Genomic DNA, 21029 nt, shown 5'->3' on the forward strand with positions numbered 1-21029 from the left:
TCCAGGGGCGTCCAAGACATCATGCAGAAGTAGTTGACACCCAATGTTTAGTTGAAGTCGATACGAACCAACTCCCAAAGCTTCTGCATGACTTCCTTCACCCACGTACACCCAATGTGACTTTGCTAGAAAGCGTTGATAATTTTCGAACCCCCTTTTATCTCACGTCACATGCTTGGTTGCTCATGTGTCTACAATCCAATTGTCGGACGTGTGAGCAACATGTATATGCGATCATACATAAACAATGACAAATTTAGGGTTAGAGATTACCTTTTTATTAGGCTCAGTGCAATTACGAGTGAAGTGTCCTTTTTTTTACAGTTAAAGCACATTGACTTGGATTCGTCTTTTTTGCCACGTTTACCTCTTTGGGCCTTGATCTTATTAGAATTAGGAGCAAGCTTTGCATCCTTTTTCTCAGACTTGGTTGTACCCTTTCCTTTGAATTGGTTACCCTTTTTGAACCCACCTTGAGTCAAAAGGGCAGTATTCTAGGTCGCCACTTGGCGCTCACCTTCCAGTTCAACATGACGCAATATACCATTAAAGTTCTTAATCTGATCATTATGAGTCATGATATGTTTAAAGGAATCCCATGAGTCTAAGAGGGACCTAATCACATCTTGGACTTGCTATTCATCGGTGAGGATACTCAGCAACTTTCAAATCTCATATCATGCTGGACATCTCCCTAAGATGTTCAGATACAGAGTGCTTAGGATCTATCTTGTAAACCTCAAACTTTAACACTAGACTTCTCAGCCTAGTAATTTGGGTTTCACCAAAAGCAAATTTCAGGTGGTCCCATGTCCTTGGCAGTCGAGTACCCTTCATACTCACCAATAAGATCATCATGCATGCTGCTTAACATAGTTAAGCGCGCAATTCGATCTTTCTTGAACCAAGATTCATAAGACCTTACTCTGGCTGTATGCTGAGCCGCAGTGGTTCCATCTCTCTCAAGATCAGGCTCATCCACCGAAGCCTCTAAAGGCTCCAAGAGCTCTTGTTCATTGTGAACATATTGGATCTTCCTGTGCCAAATATCATAGTTGGTTCCAACCAGCTTTTCTCCCATGGTCAAATCAGCAACAACATTTTTGGCAACCATTTCTTTCTACAAGGGTGAAATCATTTTGACATTATTAATTACACATCTTACATTTATTTATTTCGAAAACTCGTTAGAAAATATTTCACTTTTTCTCCTAGGTTGAAATTGAAAAATCCGCTAAGTCACTCATAATTACCATTCAATTCTAAGAGTCAAGATCATATTTTCTAATTATTTTTTAAATAAATCTTATTTAAACATTATTATGTTTTAAGCTTATCCATTTTTCATGCAACATCCAATTGAGTGCACAACGATTAGGGTGTTTAGACAATGGGCTCGACATGTGGGCCTCTGTAAGTGCGGCCAGGTCAAATACGTGAGGGGTGGGAGTGCAAAGCTTTTAAAAACCGAACCTCTTTGACACCCAAAGTGTCTCCTTAAAGATTTTTTCTAGACACCACATCAAATAAGAGGTGACCATTAGTGAACCCTAGTTTAATTTCATTATTTTTTATTAATTAGGTAATCCTTTTTTTTATTTTTAAATATTCTCCTAGAGAATATTCCTTTCTAATTTAAAATGCTTAATCAACATGAGCAAATTTGATCAACATTATCTCTTTTTTTATTTTCCTAAAATCTTGGCATGTGTTGGATTTTTTAAAGGTTAATTAAGAATGTTTCCTAAATTTTAGTAAATTAAAAACATCTCTAATACCAAACCTAAACATACACTTATGTAGGTCAATGAACCACAATGATTCACTCACCAGCCGTGTCCCAAAAACACGGCCCACGCACCGCCCAAAGCTGCGGTGCAAAATTAATTAATTTTTTTAATAATTAATTTAATATTGCGCAAACCCATTCGCCGTGGGTGGCGCATGACACACAAGCAACGACTTCTCGCTGTCCGATGCCATTCTTTTGACATCCATTAAATTGAACTCCCTAAGATGAATCCAACGGTGTAGCTAACATCCACGAAAGCCTAGCATTGTACTCGTACTTGCTTAGGCCGAGAGTGGAAGAGATGAACCACTGTTCATCATCTTCTTCCAAAAAATCTAAAATTTCCAGATTTTCATTCTTGTGAGGCCTGTTTATAGAGGCCATAACTTAGCGAATATGCATCCGTTTTATGCATATTTCATGTCGTTAGAAGGATCAGATTACCATCTACAATTAAGTCTTCTTTGGTGAATTCCAAAAAAACTCTAACTGCATGAAAAAAGGGTCGCAAAAACCTTGAAAAAAATCATTTTTCATGCTATTACGAAACTAGGGTTTCGATTATGTCTCTAACCACTTGGTTTTTCTTTACCAAATTTTAAACATAGTCTTATGAATGTAAACAACATAACCCACGCATTAAAACCCAGAAAAAATAAGCATGGCAAAAACGAAAATTTTAAAGACAAGCATTCATGGCATATTCATATATATCTCATGATTTCAAGGTTTTCGTACATGGCATATTCATATATATATATATATATATATATATATATATCTCATGCTTTTATGCAAGGAGTGTGTGAGTGGCCTTAATACCACTGTTTGAAGACTATAAATGAATTCGAAGGACGTGTGTACCTTTTATGCGGAAGCTTGAATCTCAGCACGCTCCTACAAACACGAACAACTGCTCTGATCCTTCGTGCACGTCTAGAACCTCGCAGGTCGTCCGGTTGGCTATCGTATGTTGAGTTGCCCATTGGTTTTCGCCTCCCAAGACCTAGAGCCAAAAGTGATAGCTCTAAAGACCTAACTAGAATATTTGAACTCTGGAAAAGCTTGTGTTTCTTATATTTTCTCTCTTCCCCAAAACCTCCTTAGATGGTGGTTGGGAAGAGTGTACAAAGACTGAAAAGCCCATGAAAATCCTAAGTATATTCTAATATGAATATCTCTTGATTTTCATCTAATTATCACATAGATAATTAAGAGGTTAACGTCCTCATGTGGGTGAAATATCCTTTGATATTTGTTTATCCCATAAGATAAATCTTACACTCCTGATGATTTATTTTAAGCCCCTTATATGTAATATTATTACTTGATATTTTAAGTTGTATACAGTTACAATATCTGTGAATATGTCAGGGAATATGAATGATGAGTGATGCTGCGGTCTGACTGAATTAATAACACTCATCTAGATGACTTGAATACAGATGAAAGAGTTAAAAGTTTGTTGACAGCAACATATCAGTGATGCTTCTAACGTTTTATCCCCTTTTTCGCAAGTATTTTCCTTTTTTTTTTTGCAAGTATTTCCAACCGAAAAGCCCCAAAGTAAGTATTTCCAGTTCCCTTGTTTGTCAAACTATACGGTGCGGCGGTGCCTTTGAAATGTTTTCTTGTTTGTTATAACAAAATATAAATGAAAACCGATATCACCACAAAGTCCAATCCAACTTCATCTTCTAACCACATCAACCCTCCCCCAACTCCACCGCACCGTTTCTCGAGCATTACTCACCCTTCTATCTTCCCCTACCCCTCTCTCTCCCTTTCATGCTCTCTGTTCTAATTTCAGTTCAAAGAAAATGCAATTATGAAATCTCTTCTAATTCCAATAAAATACATCATTTAAAAATTAAATCTTAATTAAATACACCTGAATTTTTATGAACTTTTATAAACTCTTTTAATTTTTTATTGAATACCTCTTTTACTTTCAAAAATTCATTTAAAATCATAGTAAATTTTAAAATTCTTCTGCCCACCTGAAATTAGGGCTAGGTTTATCTTGTTTGGGCATGAAAAAAAAGAAAAATATTATTCACACACCTACTTTTACTTCTCATACATTTTTATTAATTTTGTCCAATTCATTCGATTCTAGGGTTGGAAATTCATGTGTGGATAAAAAATGAAAATAAGTGTGTGAAGCACTACCCAAAAAAAAAAAAAGGAACTTTAACGAAAAGCTCCAGGTACTATTCAATTTAATGAAAAATCACATTTTTAAACTAAAAAGTCAATCATGGTACTATTCATTTTACCCTTTATTTTGTCATTTTCGTTAAAACTCAAAGTTTTCAAACGTTTTTCATTAGTTTTTCTAAAAAAATTTGCTTGGTCATGACTTTATATAAATGGGTAAATTACAAAAAACTACCTCAATTATTGGGTCATTAACAATTTCATACCTCTTCTTTAAAAAGTTTCAATGTCATACTTTATCTTCGAATTTTGTTGCAATGTCATACCTTCCGTCAGTTGTCTGTCAATTCCTCTGTTAAATGCTGACATGGCATGAGGTGGGGTCCGCTTTTTATTAAAAAATTAATAAAATATTATTAAAAACTAAAAAATATTAATTAAATATTAAAAATTAAAATTATAAATTAAAAAAAAAAAAAAACTAAACTAAACCCAACCCCCCGACCCCTTTCATCATCTTCCCCATCTATCCCCTCAACCCCCCCTGCCCGGCGTCATCTTCCCCATCCATCGTCCCTCCCTGCACCTATCCTCCACCTCTTATGTGCACCCACTTCCCATCTTCCCCCTCCCCCAACCTGAGCCTAACCTGCAACCCAGTAAAAAAAAAAAAAAAAAAAAACAAACCCATCTTCATCCCCCTTTTCCCTGCAACCCAGATCCCGTATTCGCCAATGGGTGTGGATTTAAGGAGTATAGTGTGTAAAGGAGGGAAGAGGGTGGGTTGGCTTTATTTTTTTTCCTCTTCTTCTTCTTCTGGGTTGCAGGTTGGGTGGGGGGAGGGACAAACTGGGTTTGCTTTTTTTTTTTTTTTTTTTTTTCTTTCTCTTCTTCTGGGTTGCAACTTGGGTTTTTTGTTTTTTCTTTCTTTCTTTCTTTCTTTCTTTCTTTCTTCTTTCTGGGTTACAAGGGGTGGGGTGGGAGGGGAAGATGAATGGGAAGGAGATATGAAGAAGGGGGGAGAGACCGAGAGAGAAGGGCGCCGAGAGGGGGGGAAGGGAGACGGGTGGGAGGGAAGAAGGTGGGTGGGCCCCACCTTCTTTTTATAAAAATATTTATATAATTGTATTTTAGTTTTTTAATATAAAGTGTGCCACGTCACAAGCCATGTCAGCATTTAATAGATAAATTGACAGACAATTGACGGAAGGTATGACATTGCAACAAAATTCGAAAATAAGGTATGACATTGAAACTTTTTAAAAACGAGGTATGAAACTATTAATGACCCAATAGTTGAGGTAGTTTTATGTAATTTACCCTATATAAATTCATGATCGAAGAAAAGGTATCAACGTATATGAATAATAATTCTTCTAAAGGAGGAAAGTCCTCATTTTTCACTCACGTTTTATTATTTTACTATATAAACATAACAATTAAATACATTAGTTCTCTTTATCATCTAAGCGCTCGTTTGGATGTGTTTTTAAAATGACTTAAAGTGCTTCTAGAGAAAATATTTTTGGGTTTCGAAAGCATTTAAAGTGCTTTCTGCAAGAAGCACCAGGTAAGTGCTTCTTCCAAGAAACGCTTTAAGTGCTTTTTCAAGATTTAATTGCATCTTTATTAACGATTGGTTCTAAAAACATGTTCACCAAAAGCACTTTCAGTCATTTCAAAAGCACATCTAAACGAATTCTAAATATCATTTTCACGATTTAGATATTCAATTGAGAATTTGAGAGACTTTAATGGATTTATAAATCCATGGATTTTTATGTAGTTTAATTGGTTTTTAGAGATTCCATATAAAATTTTGATCCAATTCCTTAGAAATCTCATAGGGAGAGGCGAAATTTATGGATGCTTAAAATACACTACAAAATCTCTCCAATTCTCTCTAATTCCTCAACTTTCTCAAACTCTTTAAAATAAATTTCTAATTGAATACACCTAGAATGTTATAAATGACACACCCCAACCAAAGTCAAGGCGTGCTGGCCGTCACGTGAGAGTGACGTAGCCAAGAGTGCAAAAGAAGTAATTAAAAATGTGAACAAATTAAAACCAAAACTAAAACTTAAACTAAAAATAAGTGAGTATGCAGGAAGTGGTCAAACCCAAGATACAAACATTCAGAGCATAGGTAATTTAAAGGTGCAGTTGAACTAACTAAGTACCAAATACACAACCAGAGAGAAGAACCCTACATAATTTAGTGGAATGTCAGAATCCGTCGGGTAATCCTCTTGTGCCACACAGAGCAACAGCTAACTAGTACCTGGAAAGACGAAAAACAGAAGGGTGAGTGGGCAAAAACAAAGCTTTAGACATCGCATTTATCTTTTCTAAAATTAATAACCCCTCACTGTAAAACCCGTACAGTTTCCTATAAATAATACTACGTAAGCATGAAAATCAATGCACAAATCAGAGAAAACAAAAGCACGCCATGCCACGATTTCTCAGTAATAATAAATGCAAGTTAGGTGTGAATCAATCTAAACTATCATGTCAATCGAAGTCACCTAATGTGACCTGTATGACTGGACTTATTACTCATCAATCTATGCTTGCACACGAGTCAAACTCACCTAGTGCGACCTCTACGATAGGGCTGGGTGTAAATATGTACACTCTAGTGCTACGATCACGTGAAGGCTAGCGATAAATCGCAGGTCATCTACGAGTCGGAGTCACCTAATGTGACTTGTACAACAGGGCTGGCACCAAACTTGGATTCAAGGCGACTATGCGGTACGGGAGGTGAACATCACGTGAAGGACTGGCCTTGGCCCGGGACGAGAACACTAACAACTGGGTGCAACAATGATGAGCTCTAAATGAATATATGCATACCAATATAATGCAACCATTTCAATCACGTAACAAATCACCTAACTTACCTGCGCCTTCCATAGGATCATGCGGCATAATCATAAACTCATAACAATGCAACATTCAAAATATAACATATTTAAATCATGGCATGCTACGCACAAATCAATTTAAAACATTTATGGAAACCAATAAGTTTATATATATATATACACACACATATATATATACACGAAAATAAATGCCCACTCACTGATATGTCGAAGGATCGTAGCCCCCTAGCCTTGCTTGTCCGCGTTCGTCATTGGGGTATGTCTCCCCTATATGTGAAACAACTACTTTTAATTAATTAAAACAGCACATAAACCAAAATCTAGGATAAACTTCTCATAGTTTGCTCAAATGGAAGGTTTGAATATACAAAAATGATCTACTCGAAGTCACGAACCCGCACATGAAAACCACTCGCCGGTCGGAGGCCGTACAAGCCCTCACGTGTAGTCGAACCCACGACTACATGCAGGCATGAGCACAGCATGTGCCGACGGAACCCTAACGGACGTTAGGGATATTCTGTTAAATAGTAATGGAGTTGACGAAATATTCGCCTTCTTCTTCAGTAAGCTTCACCGTCCACCTCCGCCTCCGTCTGGTTCACTGGTTTCTCGGAAAATCTCGCCGGTTTCTGGGAAAATTTTCAAACCTTTATATCTAGCTCATTTCTCAACCAAAATCCATGAAATTCATACGAATTTAAAGCTTATGACAAGGAGAACAACATTGTACCTCTTGGGGATCCAAAAATAACAGGAAAATGGCCTGAAAATCCCTCAAAAGATTTGGCCAAAACTAAAACTTCTTAAACTCGCATGATCCGACATCGACTCCTTCCCAAACTTAGTCTAGGGTCCCTATGGAGTTGAATAGAAGCTTCCCCATGTCCTAAAACCTTATAATCTCGCTGGGATCGCGTTGGAGCAAAGGGCACCGAGTCGAAGCTTCCGAGTTAACGAGTCAAAACTCGTCCGTTCGACAATCATATGGTACGACTAGGTTCGTGAGGTCAAGATGAAAACAATGATGGTCTTTGCAGGTTCAATCTATGATGATTTGGTGTGTGTTCAAAGGTTAGGGTGTCTCAGGTGTGAGAAGAAAGAAGAAAAATGAGAGAGAAGGAGAGAGAGAGTACTTGATTGGGCAAAGAAAAGAGAGATATAATCTGATTGGGCTAGGGAAAATTAGGAGTTAAAATAATTGGTGGATAAGGATAGGTACGGGTCAAACCTTCAAAAGAAAAAAGACAACAAAATTTCATAAAAACGTAATCTAACGTACACTATCCAAAACAGTGTTTCCGACACTGATTAATTAATGCACGAATTATTTTAATGCACGAAATTTCGTACACTATCCATGAAATAATTCTACCCGTTTGCACACTTTAATTTAAAAAAATACCAAACACATTAAAAAGAATATAATAATTAATTTACAAGTGCGAAAAATGTGAAAAAATACACAAACGTTCGTGATCGAGTCCTCTACGCTTTGAGGATGAGTACATCGTCGTTTGAATTTTTAAAACCATACAAACCCTCATGAATAGTATTTTTAAGGGAGTTCAAAATAAACCAATATCATTTCCCTTGGTGATTGATGAAAGTTAAAGTGTTTTATTGTCAAAAACGTGCAAGGTTTCCTCAACCTTGAAACGCAACTCCTTTCATTTTGCATATCTTTGAACATTTGATATTTTGTAGTAATGTACTAATGTTTTTTCTGTAGACTCTTATTTTGGGATATGTAATACTTAAAAGAAAAATGTTGTTTTTATGTTTTGAAGTGATATTTATGTGACAATGTGATATACATATACAAGTTTAGTATTATGTTTTCAATTTTTTTGGGGTCAAATTATGTTTTTCATTTTCATTATTTATTGATTTAAAATATATTTTCCTTAACGGGTAATGAGTCGAGTCATATTACCTAATAATATTAACGGGTCAATTTCAGGTCGGGTCCTATTACCCGTTTACTTTAAAGGGTGTTACACGATACTAACTGTTAAGATATCAGGTATGTCACGAAAATAATACGAACATGAAAAACACGACACGAATGACAGGTCTAGGACCAAGGTAGACTAGGCGGATTTAAGTATATTTATTATATAACGTATAAATAAGTGCATGTTTACACTTAAAGAATACAAAATGCATTGGGGTAAATAAGTTACAAAATAAAATGACATATAGATTATTAAATATTACAACATAATGAAAATATGGGTAACAAGCATATAAGTGAGAGTCGAGGCCTCGGTGGGTCTGTACGGGTGTTTGAACCCGATTTTACACTATCGGCCGAAGTAATCGAGACCGTTGAATGACAAAGTGGTTGAAATAATTTTCAATTATTATCAGGAAATAATGTTTTGATTTTAATCGTGATATTATCTCTTAATAATATATTAAATTATTTAAACCTAATATTTGTCTAAATCCCCATTGATTTGAACATATGGGATATTGGGATACGCACGGCAATGAAACAGGCAAGGATGGGATTATGCATGCATACAACTACAAATGGATGATTGTATGTGTGAGTTAATGTGACGAGGTGATAGGCTTGGTGATGTGACAAGCCTAGGTGTTGTTTTTGTTTTTTTTTGAAAAGTCATGGATAATCATAAAGAACCCTAAGATTTTGTCAGATGGGTTTTGATAGAGAATGGTCTCTTAAAGTGATCAAGTTGTGTTGCAGATAAAATGCAATTTAGTATGCATGCATGGTTGCACCTGGACTAACATGGTGGAAAAAGAGAAGTTTCAGTTGGAATAGGATGCTTTCATTTGGTGAGGTCACGTATGTGGAAATATATATTTATTTTTTTCAAGGAAAATTAGAAGATAGCCTTTATCATATCTTAGAGATATTTGACAGCCAAGATGAGTAGACACCAATTCTGAAGTGATGTTCGACAGAGTTTGAGTTGCAAAGGGACTCTACAGGATTATCTAGCCGTGCCAAGCAAGTACGTCAGTCCTATAAATACAGATGCAATGGCAACGGAAAAGGGACCTCCAATTCAACACACAATTGCCTTGCGCAAACCTCTCAAACATCTTGAGATTTTTTTTTATTTTCTTTTTCCGCCGATACATCTTCAATTTGGATAAATAGCACTGTGAAGGCAACCGGCGAACATCTTCAGTTTGGATAAACAACACTATTGCCGTAGAATCAGCCGATCAAGGAGCACCTTCAGTTTGGATAAACAGTACTATGTCGAGGCCGACTAGTTACCTATCCAAGTCTCGGTTAAGAAGGGTTTTCAAATCCTTATTGGCAGAGGTCATCTTATTAGCCTTCTCGACGAAGTAAGGTGTTACAAGTTACAACATTCGGCACAATGAACGTCGAGTGATTTTATGATTGGATATTTATAAGTGAGTTTCAGAGTTCGGCATTTTGACGGCCGAACCACATTTACCATCAAGACATACATCTCCTTTGAGTACTTGTGTCCATATAGTCTGGTGTCGATTCGACGTGCTTATACTCTTACGAATATAATCACTATGAATGAATCCAGCACCGACGATTTGTGAACTTTGCAGAACTAGCAGCCTTGTCTTTAGGCTCGAGAATCCAAAGGCCGAGACTTGTTCCTTCCTCGGCCGTAATTGCAAGATCAAGAAGTCAACAACGAGCTCAACGCAACATCAACAAATTTTACTCCTTGGCCGAGCTCGGCCGCATACAACTGAAGGACGTAGTTAGCTCATTAGTTACTCAGCCTGTGCGCCACGTAGGCTTTGTAATTTTTAGGGTCAACATTTTGGCATGCCTGGTAGGACACAGTGCTAAAACTACGAAGTTCGCATGATAGATCAAGATGTCAGTCTGGCTCCATTTAGCTGATTGCACGAGCTTTTTGTGCAAATGAAAAGAAATAGTGAAAAGGGTACAAAACGCCTTGAGCAAAATAGAAAACGCCTTGAGAAGGATAAAAAATCATGGGAAGCAGTAAAAGTTCTTCGTGGCGTGAGAACCAAGCAAAAATCATTCACTTAGATGTTGAAAATATAAGCTCATGTTACCCTACAAGAGCAATGGGTAAATGAAGACAGGGCTCGATTTAATGCCTGGCTAGATGAAAAACGTTTTCCTTATGTTTCTGATTACAGATCAATTCCATTTGAAAAATGGTTAGGTCCAAAAGCCGGGGGGCAATTTTTCACTCCAACCACAATCAAAATTCGGCCTCAGGGAATTGTCGAGATGGCCGAAGAAAAACCTAGGCCACCTGTTTTTTCAGTCAAGACTAAAATTGTGGGCCTAGGAGAAAAAGTTCAAATTTCTGAGCCACAAATCAACTTAGAAAATGATTCATTAGAGTGTTCCAATGACGAACAGGGCCAAGACATGGTTTTAGATGCCCAAACCATGACAATCGATATGGTTATTGGCAATAAAACTGATATGGAGCAATCCCGTTCGGCTCAGTTGTTCGAGTTAAAAGCTGAAATTAGCGAAATTATTATGCATGGGGGGCATAATAATTGTCCGACACTTTCGGCGGACGAAAATGAAAAATATTTCACCAAGCCAAAAATATTTGGTGAAAATTCTTTATTCGGCTTAGAGCGAAATCAATTTGAGAATTTTGATATTAAAAGATCTCGGCTTGGAATAAAACATCGTTGGCCTCCTTCACTTTATAGTTCGGCAAAAAAAAGGAAGGATGAATAAATTATTTTCTTAACCATTTGGCCTTTCAGGCCAATGCCAAGAAAATAGGGGGGCAGACACTGCTATTTGCTGTGTGCATTGTGCTTTCAATGGTGCCATGCAAATGAAAATCTGGCATACATGAGTTTTTGTCGAAGTCGGCGTAAATTGAATTTGGTGGTCTACAGGCAGTAGGAGGGCCAAAAATGTGTGGGATTTCCTGCTAAGCAATTTATCTAGAAACAGCCAAGTGCAACAACTAAGGATAAAATCCTCGATCATGACTCGGCCTCCCAATTTTTTGACTAATCCTGATTACCAAGTCAGCAGTTCTTGTACTCGGCCATAACTTTCCTCGACCTCGGCCCAAATGAATTTTCTCGACCTGAAAGGCCAAGCTGCCAAGATTATTGCTTCTTTGATCATAGCTTTGGTCATCAAGTCGTTGCGGCAGCTTTCTCACTTTCTGCCATCATAGATGGGCTGCTGAAGACAAATGGTACCCATCAAATGTTAATAAATAAAATGCATGAATGTATGCATGTGCATGAAAGGGACAAGGGGATTGATGGTTGCAAACTTTGTTAATAAAGTGGTTTTCCCATTTTCTTTTGACCAAAAGAAAAGGAAAGTGGGGGATTGGAGGGCTATCAAAAAATAAAATAAAAAAATAAAAATAAAATATATATATATATATATATATATATATAAGAGTCGGCCATAAGGTTTTATAGTGGAAGGTGGGTTGTCAAATCCAAGAGTCAGGATATTTAATAAGCTTCGGCCTTCAATCAATATATATATACATAGGCAGGCCAAGCTTCCAAGAAAAATTCTTCTCGATCTTCTGGCAAAGTTGCTGAGCCTGGTATGGAGTTGTGGGAGTCGAGGAAGGCTGCAGCATTGGCAGAACATACATGTTATTGTTGAGGAACAAAGTTTCTTTTTCGGCATTACGACGGGATTTTGTTGGTTACGAACAATTAATTTCCTTAACCATTCGGCTTACGAGCCGAAGCTCAAGGAAATTGGGGGGCAATGTTTGGACCCGATTTTACATTATCGGCTGGAGTAATCGAGACCATTGAATGACAAAGTGGTTGAAATAATTTTCAATTATTATCAGGAAATAATATTGTGATTTTAATCATGATATTATCTCTTAATAATATATTAAATTATTTAAACCTAATATTTGTCTAAATCCCCATTGATTTGAACATATGGGATATTGGGATACGCATGGCAATGAAGTAGGCAAGGATGAGATTATGCATGCATACAACTACAAATGAATGATTGTATGTGTGAGTTAATGCGACAGGGTGATAGGCCTGGTGATGTGACAAGCCTAGGTGTTGTTTTTATTTTTTTGAAAAGTCATGGATAATCATAAAGGACCCTGAGATTTTGTCAGATGGGTTTTGATAGAGAATGTTCTCTTAAAGTGATTAGGTTGTGTTGCAGATAAAATGCAATTTAGTATGCATGCACGGTTGCACCTGGACTAACATGGTGGAAAAAGAGAAGTTTCAGTTGGAATATGATGCTTTGATTTGGTGAGGTCATGTATGCAGAAATATATATTTATTTTTTCGAGGGAAATTAGGAGATAGCCTTTATCATATCTTAGAGATATTTGACAACCAAGATGATTAGACACCAATTCTGAAGTGATGTTCGACAGAGTTTGAGTTGCAAAGGGACTCTACAGGATTATCTAGCCGTGCCAAGCAAGTACGTCAGTCCTATAAATACAGATGCAATGGTAACGGAAAAGGGACCTCCAATTCAACACACAATTGCCCTGCGTAAACCTCTCAAACATCTTGAGATCTTTTTTATTTTCTTTTTTCGCTAACACATCTTTAGTTTGGATAAACAGCACTATGAAGGCAACCGGCGAACATCTTCAGTTTGGATAAACAGAACTGTTGTCGTAGAATCAGCCGACCAAGGAGCACCTTCAGTTTGGATAAACAGCATTACGTCGAGGCCGACTGGTTACCTATCCAAGTCTCAGTCGAGAAGGGTTTCCGAATCATTATTGGCAGAGGTCATCTTATTAGCCTTCTCGGCGAAGTAAGGTGTTACAAGTTACAACATTCGGCACATTGAACGCCGAGTGATTTTATGATTGGATATTCACAAGTGAGTTTCAGAGTTCGGCATTCTGACGGCCGAACCACATTACCATCAAGACATACATTTCCTTTGAGTACTTGTGTCCATATAGTCTGGTGTCGATTCGACGTGCTTATACTCTTACGAATATAATCACTGTGACCGAATCCGACACCGACGATTCGTGAACTTCACAGAACTAGTAGCCTTGTCTTCAGGCTCGAGAATCCAAAGGCCGAGACTTGTTCCTTCCTTGGCCGTAATTGCAAGATCAAGAAGTCAGCAACGCGCTCAACGCAATGTCAACAAATTTTACTCCTAGGCCGAGCTCGGCCGACAAGTTGGCACGCCCCGCATACAACTGAATGACGTAGTTAGCTCATTAGTTACTCGGCTTTTGCGCCACGTAGGCTTTGTAATTTTTAGGGTCAACAACGGAATAGATAGGTGCCTAAGCTGTCTAGGTACCCTTTTTTAATTTTAAACGTTTAAAGATTAATCGAAACAGTAGGTAGACCTAGATGACACTAGCGGAAATTTTTAAAACAGTGTCTATATGTAATAGTACAAACTATTTAAACTCAATAAAGAGTTGTCTTTATAAAAGGCATGCAGCATGATTATCATCATGGGGCAGCGTAAAATATAAAACTGCAATAGCATCAACACTCCTTATTATATAAAAAAATTGTCGAAGGGAAAATCCAACAGACTAGGCAATATACAACATCGATGTAAGCCTGAGTAAAATGGAATAGGATTCTTTCCCCTCCTATTCTCATCCCCTTCCTTCCCCTCCTCTTACATTGCTTTTTATCTTATGATTTCTATAACAAAAAATCAATATAAGATGTTAACATGATTTAATCATGACCGTTCAAATAGGAGGAGAGGAAAGGGGAAAGATATATACAAAAATTGTCGAAGGGAAAATCCAACAGACTAGGCAATATACAACATCGATGTAAGCCTGAGTAAAATGGAATAGGATTCTTTCCCCTCCTATTCTCATCCCCTTCCTTCCCCTCCTCTTACATTGCTTTTTATCTTATTATTTCTATAACAAAAAATCAATATAAGATGTTGACATGATTTAATCATGACCGTTCAAATAGGAGGAGAGGAAAAGGGAAAGAGATTAGGAGAAGAGAGAGTCCTCCTTCCGGTAAAATATCTTCTCGAAAGAATTTACGTGAAAAAGAAAAGAGCGCACAATACATGCTCTAGATCAAATATTAGGAAATATACATGAACACGCATTATGTATGTAAAATGAGTCCAACACAGAAGTCATACTAATAGACGTTGCATTATGAACAATTCGTTAGAAACTTAAAAAATAAAATTTTAATGTATTATGATATTTGTGTGCTGGATCGTGTTTCTAACCGACTGAAAAAACTTTCCTTGTGCAGCATTTATGTTACCGTTCAGACTGGCATCGGCCATGCAACTAAAACAACACTGAAATACATATACCGTTTGATAGCGCGCCCAAAAAAGGGAACGGATCTCCTCCTGAGCTTAGGAGGCTAAGGCTCGCCTTCTGAGCAAATCACATGGATTATTGGATTTTGATCCAATATCTATAATTATTATAACTTTTAGATGGATCCCCTATTTGTAGCTGTTTGATTAAAATCCAACGGTCCGTGTGATTTGCTCAGAAGGCTCAGCCTCCTAAGCTCAGAAGGGGATCCGTTCCCTCCAAAAACACCATGAAAAGAAAAAAAAATGGAAGCACTACTTTTTGAGAGCATGCTGGGAAAGTTTATTTTTGCCAAATATTTCAGGTGGCTTTGTTTGCGTACGATATTTGTGCTGCTGCTTTTCTCAAAGCCACAGCTCGTTTCTTGCACTTGCCATTATCAAAACCCCACCAGGATTCCATGGTTCTCTTCCCTTCAAACTAGAAATTGGGTGAGTAATCTTTCATCTTCTACTGATTGAAAATTTCTTTCTTTGTTCTTCATTTACTGCATAATTTGCAATTATTTTGGGGTAATATATAATAATAGATTCTCGTTCTCTTAGTCACCCGATAACCAAGAATTTCATACTCACCCAATCTTGAATATGCAGAGTTCAGATTAAACATTAAAAGCATGTTCATTTATTCTTCTCCTTTGATACCAAAATCAACTAGTAAGTGACCATTCATTTCTCGGTTACCAAATAATCAAGAGAACATCTATCAATATTAATAATAAATAATCCATAAATCTGTAAGAACACCAAATTTTCAGCAAAGTTGTGTATTAATTGTAGGTAGATTGGGGTTGATGAGAAAGAAGATGAGCAGCTCTTCTATTACTTGATTGAATCCGAAAGGAACCCAAGGGATGATCCTCTTTTGCTCTTGCTTACTGGCGGTCCTACTTGCTCTGGTCTATGCGAACTTGTGTTTGAGATAGGTGCTAAACCCAATAACAATATGCAACTACGTACACAAATATACAGCCATATATATGAATAATATACTAAAGGTTTGGATCATTGCAATATATTACAAATTAGGCCCTAGAATATGCATATGAAAATGCATGTTAAAATGTGTTAAAAAACGTATGTCTCCTTATTCTAATTCATATATATCCTAATTTATTTGTATCCTTGATTTTTTTTTTTTTTTCTGCTTTATTTGGTCCAAATGTCACAAATAAATAAAGAAGAGAGTGTGTGCATAGGTAGGGAGAAAGAGGGAGAATAAATAATTTCCCTTTTATGATATGAACCTTTTTTATGTTTCTTGAGTACACATGCAGTACATCACAAGATAGTCATACTAGTTTTGTGCCAATGCTTTCAATTAATGTGAAACTCTGACCTACGTACTAGTTTCGTGTTAAGATTGTGAATCTCAACAACACATACATCACAAGACAGTCGCGACGTTGTGAATATGAACAACACACATCCCACTTAGGAGCAACAACCTATGTAGTGTGGCGTTTAGACTGAGAGTTTGACAAAAGAACGTTTATTATATAGCACAAAATTTAGCAACAATTATCATTGTAAGTTTCCTTTGAGTTAGCAACAGTTACATTTTGTATAATAAACCGTCTCTTTTCAAAGCTTTGGTGCTTACCAGCTTCTAATTCCTTCACAATGCAATGCCTTCTGATTTTGTGAGTTTTTTTTTAATTGTTTTTTTGGTTAAGGCCCTATAAAGTTTAACATGGTTGAGTACAATGGTAGCTTACCAACTTTTGCGCTCAATCCGTACTCATGGACAAAGGTATGTAAGATCATATGTTGTAAACGACTGTATGTTAATTGTCTCTATTAATCCTTGGGTTGCTGCTGCTGCTACAATTTCCTAATGTTGTTCTCAACGTAATCCTGATGTATTGATTAGGTTTCCAGCATTCTATCTGTTGATGCCCCTATTGGCACTGGGTTCTCGTATTCAAGGAGCACCCAAGGATCCAGTGATATATTGTTTGTTGATCATATGTATAGCTTCCTCACAAAGGTAATTGACACAACAACAATTGCATCGATATGATAGGCAAACACAAGCACCCGGACTTATATATGCACATTAAGATCTGTGTTTCGTCAACTTGATTCACATTGTGTCTATCGTCATTTTCTTATACATCATGCAGTGGTTAATCTGTCACCCTGAATTCATTTCAATTCCATTCTACATTGGCGGTGACTCGTTCTGTGGCATGATTATTCCAGTTCTAGCTGAAGTAATATCAGAGGGTAATGGTGCACTTTCAACCTTATTCAAATGATATAATATAACTCCTGTAATTGAATGTAGTCCATGTACTTATAACGTATTACCTAGCTTGCTGCATGTATTGAAGCCAGAAGGATGGCAGCAATTAATTTCAAAGTATTTGTTCAAGCCAGGACCAACTTTTAACTTTTATTACAGGCAATCGAAATTCATAACTCCGGAGGCCTATCAATTATAGAAAATTTTCCAGGGTTATCTACTCGGCAACCCGTTGACAGATACAAATAGTGATGATAATGCACGGGTCACATATGCCCATCGCCAGGCACTTATACCTGATGAACTCTACAAGGTGGTTAAACCAATCTCTTCACTAGCTATATTCTCAAATACATCATCCAAGAATGCATCTACACTAGTTTCCATCTACCGTTTTAGCACACACTATGTTTGAAATATGAACATCTAAATGACAGCATGCATTTCTCAGTCGGCAAAAAAGAATTGTAGTGCACAATAGTACAGAGGAATCAACCAAGGCAATAAACAATGTGCAAACGATCTCCAGGTTATCACAATGGTGGGAAAATACATAAACATATTATATGTACGTATATATTCTTTTTCCTATTCAAATTCAAGCGAATTCCGGGCCATTTTGTTTGCCTTTGCAGTTGACTGAAAAAATAAATCATGAATGCATCTTGGAGCCTCAGTGCAGACCAATCTCTGGTGCATATAGCAAGATAGCTGACCACCAAAAAGCTCTCCTGGAAAGGTCAGAAGAGTCGCATATTAAACTCAACTCGATGCAAACGAGCCTTAATCCAAAGTTTCAAGGACTTGGCTTTCCTAAATTTGGGTGCAGGGTAAATTCCCATCTTCTATACAACCACTAGTAGCTCCAATGACCAGGCTGCTTCAGAAATATGATGGCCTCCTCCTTTTAGTCGCAGTTTTACGAGAATTTGCTGCTCCATGTTTGGGCAAATGATGTTAACGTTCAAAAGGCGCTTCGCGTTCACAAAGTAAGTGAATAAACTCACCAACCGCAAAATAATCTGATGTAACAAAAACTGATGGCATTTCATATATTTACTTTTGGGAGTGCACCAGAGGAGTTACTGGATGAGACGCAATAGCAGCAGCTTGCTATACAGAAAATATTTCCAGAATGTGGTTAGTTATCATCTATCGCTCAACAACCGAGGGTATCGAGCTCTAATTTACAGGTTTTGTTACTTGTTCCTTCTCATGTAGTGAACGTCCTCTAAAAGTTTAATTTCCCTGTATGGTATATATATACTAAGGCCTAATTGCCCGATCGGTGTGTTTATGCAGTGGTGATCATGACATGACTGTACCCTACCTCGGAACCCTAGGGTAGATTAGGTCTCTGAACCTTACCATCGTGGATCACTTGAGACCGTGGCTGGTTTGATGGTGAAGTTGCAGGGTAGGTTTTCAGTATTGACTACGTGTCAAGTATGGTTTAATTACAACAAAGCTTCACACTTCGTGGAGGTACGAAATTGCAAGTTGAATTCTCACTTACTGTCAGTGATGGATCTAAAGAGGGACCTGGGAGGTCCAAGACCCTTCGGAGAACCTAAATCGTGCTTTGAAATTTTCTGGGTACCCCTCGTACTCGAAGATGACGGGCAGTGCAACTGCAACAACGATGTCTTCCTGGAGAAGACAACCGCGCGAAGAAGAAATTTTTTTTTTCTGTTTTAAGTCTTGGCCCATAAAGCTCGTTTAGGCCAATTGTTTGGTTTTGTTTGTGGGCTTAATATTTTGTTGTTTGTTTGTGGGCCTAATATTTTGCTTAGGTTTTTGATGAGATGGTTGTCGTGTTGTTTGTTTTCTTGTTTTCAGGACCCACTTTTTCTTGGTGTTACATTTTTGGGTTTTTATTTTGTGATGTTTCTTGGTAACTAATGAATTTTATATTTGTATCATAAAATAATGAAAATAAAAACCCCAAACCCCTATCACGTCCCCCCGCAATCCCACCCCATCCCTTTCTCAACTTCATATTATATTGTCCTTTAAAAAAAAAACTTGATATTTATATTTATTTTGTGCATTCTGATAATGATTTTTCTTAGTTAAGAGGGATTAGCAATCTTGCTAAAAAAATGGTGGAAGAAAGGTTGCAGCAAATATTTGCTTATTCAATGGGCTTTGGTTTTACCGGGTTGCAACTGCTTCAATGGAGATAACATTTTTTGCTATGAATATCATTGAGGGTCTACTTCGCAACAAAATGGGATATCAATAGTTGCGTGGAGAGGACATTTTTCACTATAATTTATTTTTATCTTTATAATTGGGACCCCCCAAGTCTAAAATCTTCGATCTGCCACTGCTTACTGTGCTATATGTTATATTGTTTGCTGCCTACAGATACTCAACTGAATATTCAAACCACTTTATGTTTGCCACTGTTAAGGGAGGAGGACACATAGCTCCAGAATATAAGCTTAAGGAGTGCTTTGTCATGTTCAAAAGGTATCCCAAAAAGCACTTTGAATGTTGGGAATGTTAAAATATGTTCTCCCCAAGAAGTACACTACCACGAAACCATTTATTAGGGTCGCTATGATAACCAACAAAAAACATATATTACTATCGGATATTAAGCAAAATCCGACATAAAATGGATCCAGTGGCAGATATAATAAGCAACAGAATTGCTTGCGTCAGGAAATAAATTTTCTGACATAAAATACTTTAAAACCAACAGAAATTGTGTCGGATATAACGAACAAAGAATGCATTAATAATGAATAAATAAGAGCATTCTCTGTCAGATAAAACCAACAGAAAATACTTTAAAACCGATAGAACTTGTGTCAGATATAACCGACAAAGAATTTACTAATAATGAATAAATAAGAGCATTCTCTGTTGGATAAAACTGACAGAAAATATGTTAATAATAAAAAAAATATAAACCACTTTCTGAATTATTTCTTTCCCTTTCAAGTTGACCTCCCTTGCATTCAATGTATTTTCCAGCTTTGAGATGTGCAATGTTCCTCTAAGGTACACCATATTCTTCAATTCTTCAAGTTTGTTTCCTATTTTGTAGCTAGCCTGAATATATATATAGTTAGACAGAAGTTTGACCCCCAACAACAAGAAAAGGATTGGAAAGACAGAAAAATATATTTGAAAAAGAAAAGAAAAGACAAACCGGAAATTTGTGCAAGTTGTGTAGACTGGTTAGACACCCCATGCTTCGTGGCAACATCAAGGTTTTGAACTAGAAAATTTCATCTAGCTCCAAATGTCTTAGGTTGACAAGATTTTTCAAGTTCTTGGGTAAATTGAAAATCCAAGGACAACACAAAAGTTTCAATGTCTCCAAATTGAAGAGGTTGTATACTGAATTAGGTTGTTCCTTGTTAATAACAAAAAAAAAACATTAGTGATGCGTATTTACAAAAACAAAACCTACATAAAAGATCTAAACAAAGACCAATTTTCAATTTATGCATAATATTTGATAAGGTATCTCAAGTCAAGATTCAAAACACAAACTCGATTTAATAACATAATCAAAATTTAAAACACAAACTGAACGTAATACAAATAATTTAAAACGTACTGGTTTCGGAATTTTGCTTCTCGAATTGTTCATCCATGGTGATTGCAGCGAGAAGGAGA

At 36.9% G+C, this 21029-nt stretch overlaps 1 long non-coding RNA gene and 1 pseudogene across 1 annotated transcript; one reads left to right on the forward strand and one right to left on the reverse strand.

Annotated features, from left to right (window-relative positions):
* Positions 1–5985: 5985 nt before the first annotated feature.
* On the reverse strand, positions 5986–7968 carry LOC125476216. Its single transcript, XR_007257530.1, has 4 exons — positions 7580–7968; positions 7242–7478; positions 7047–7113; positions 5986–6236 (listed from the first exon to the last, which is right to left on the reverse strand). It is a non-coding gene; the product is annotated as an uncharacterized LOC125476216 (long non-coding RNA).
* Positions 7969–12403: 4435 nt separating this feature from the next.
* LOC103967520 lies at positions 12404–17406 on the forward strand (annotated as a pseudogene).
* Positions 17407–21029: the final 3623 nt, after the last annotated feature.

The sequence above is a fragment of a genome, unplaced genomic scaffold (assembly GCF_019419815.1).
Source record: "Pyrus x bretschneideri cultivar Hongxiangsu unplaced genomic scaffold, Pyrus_bretschneideri_v1 Contig18, whole genome shotgun sequence".
Lineage (NCBI taxonomy): Eukaryota > Viridiplantae > Streptophyta > Magnoliopsida > Rosales > Rosaceae > Pyrus > Pyrus x bretschneideri.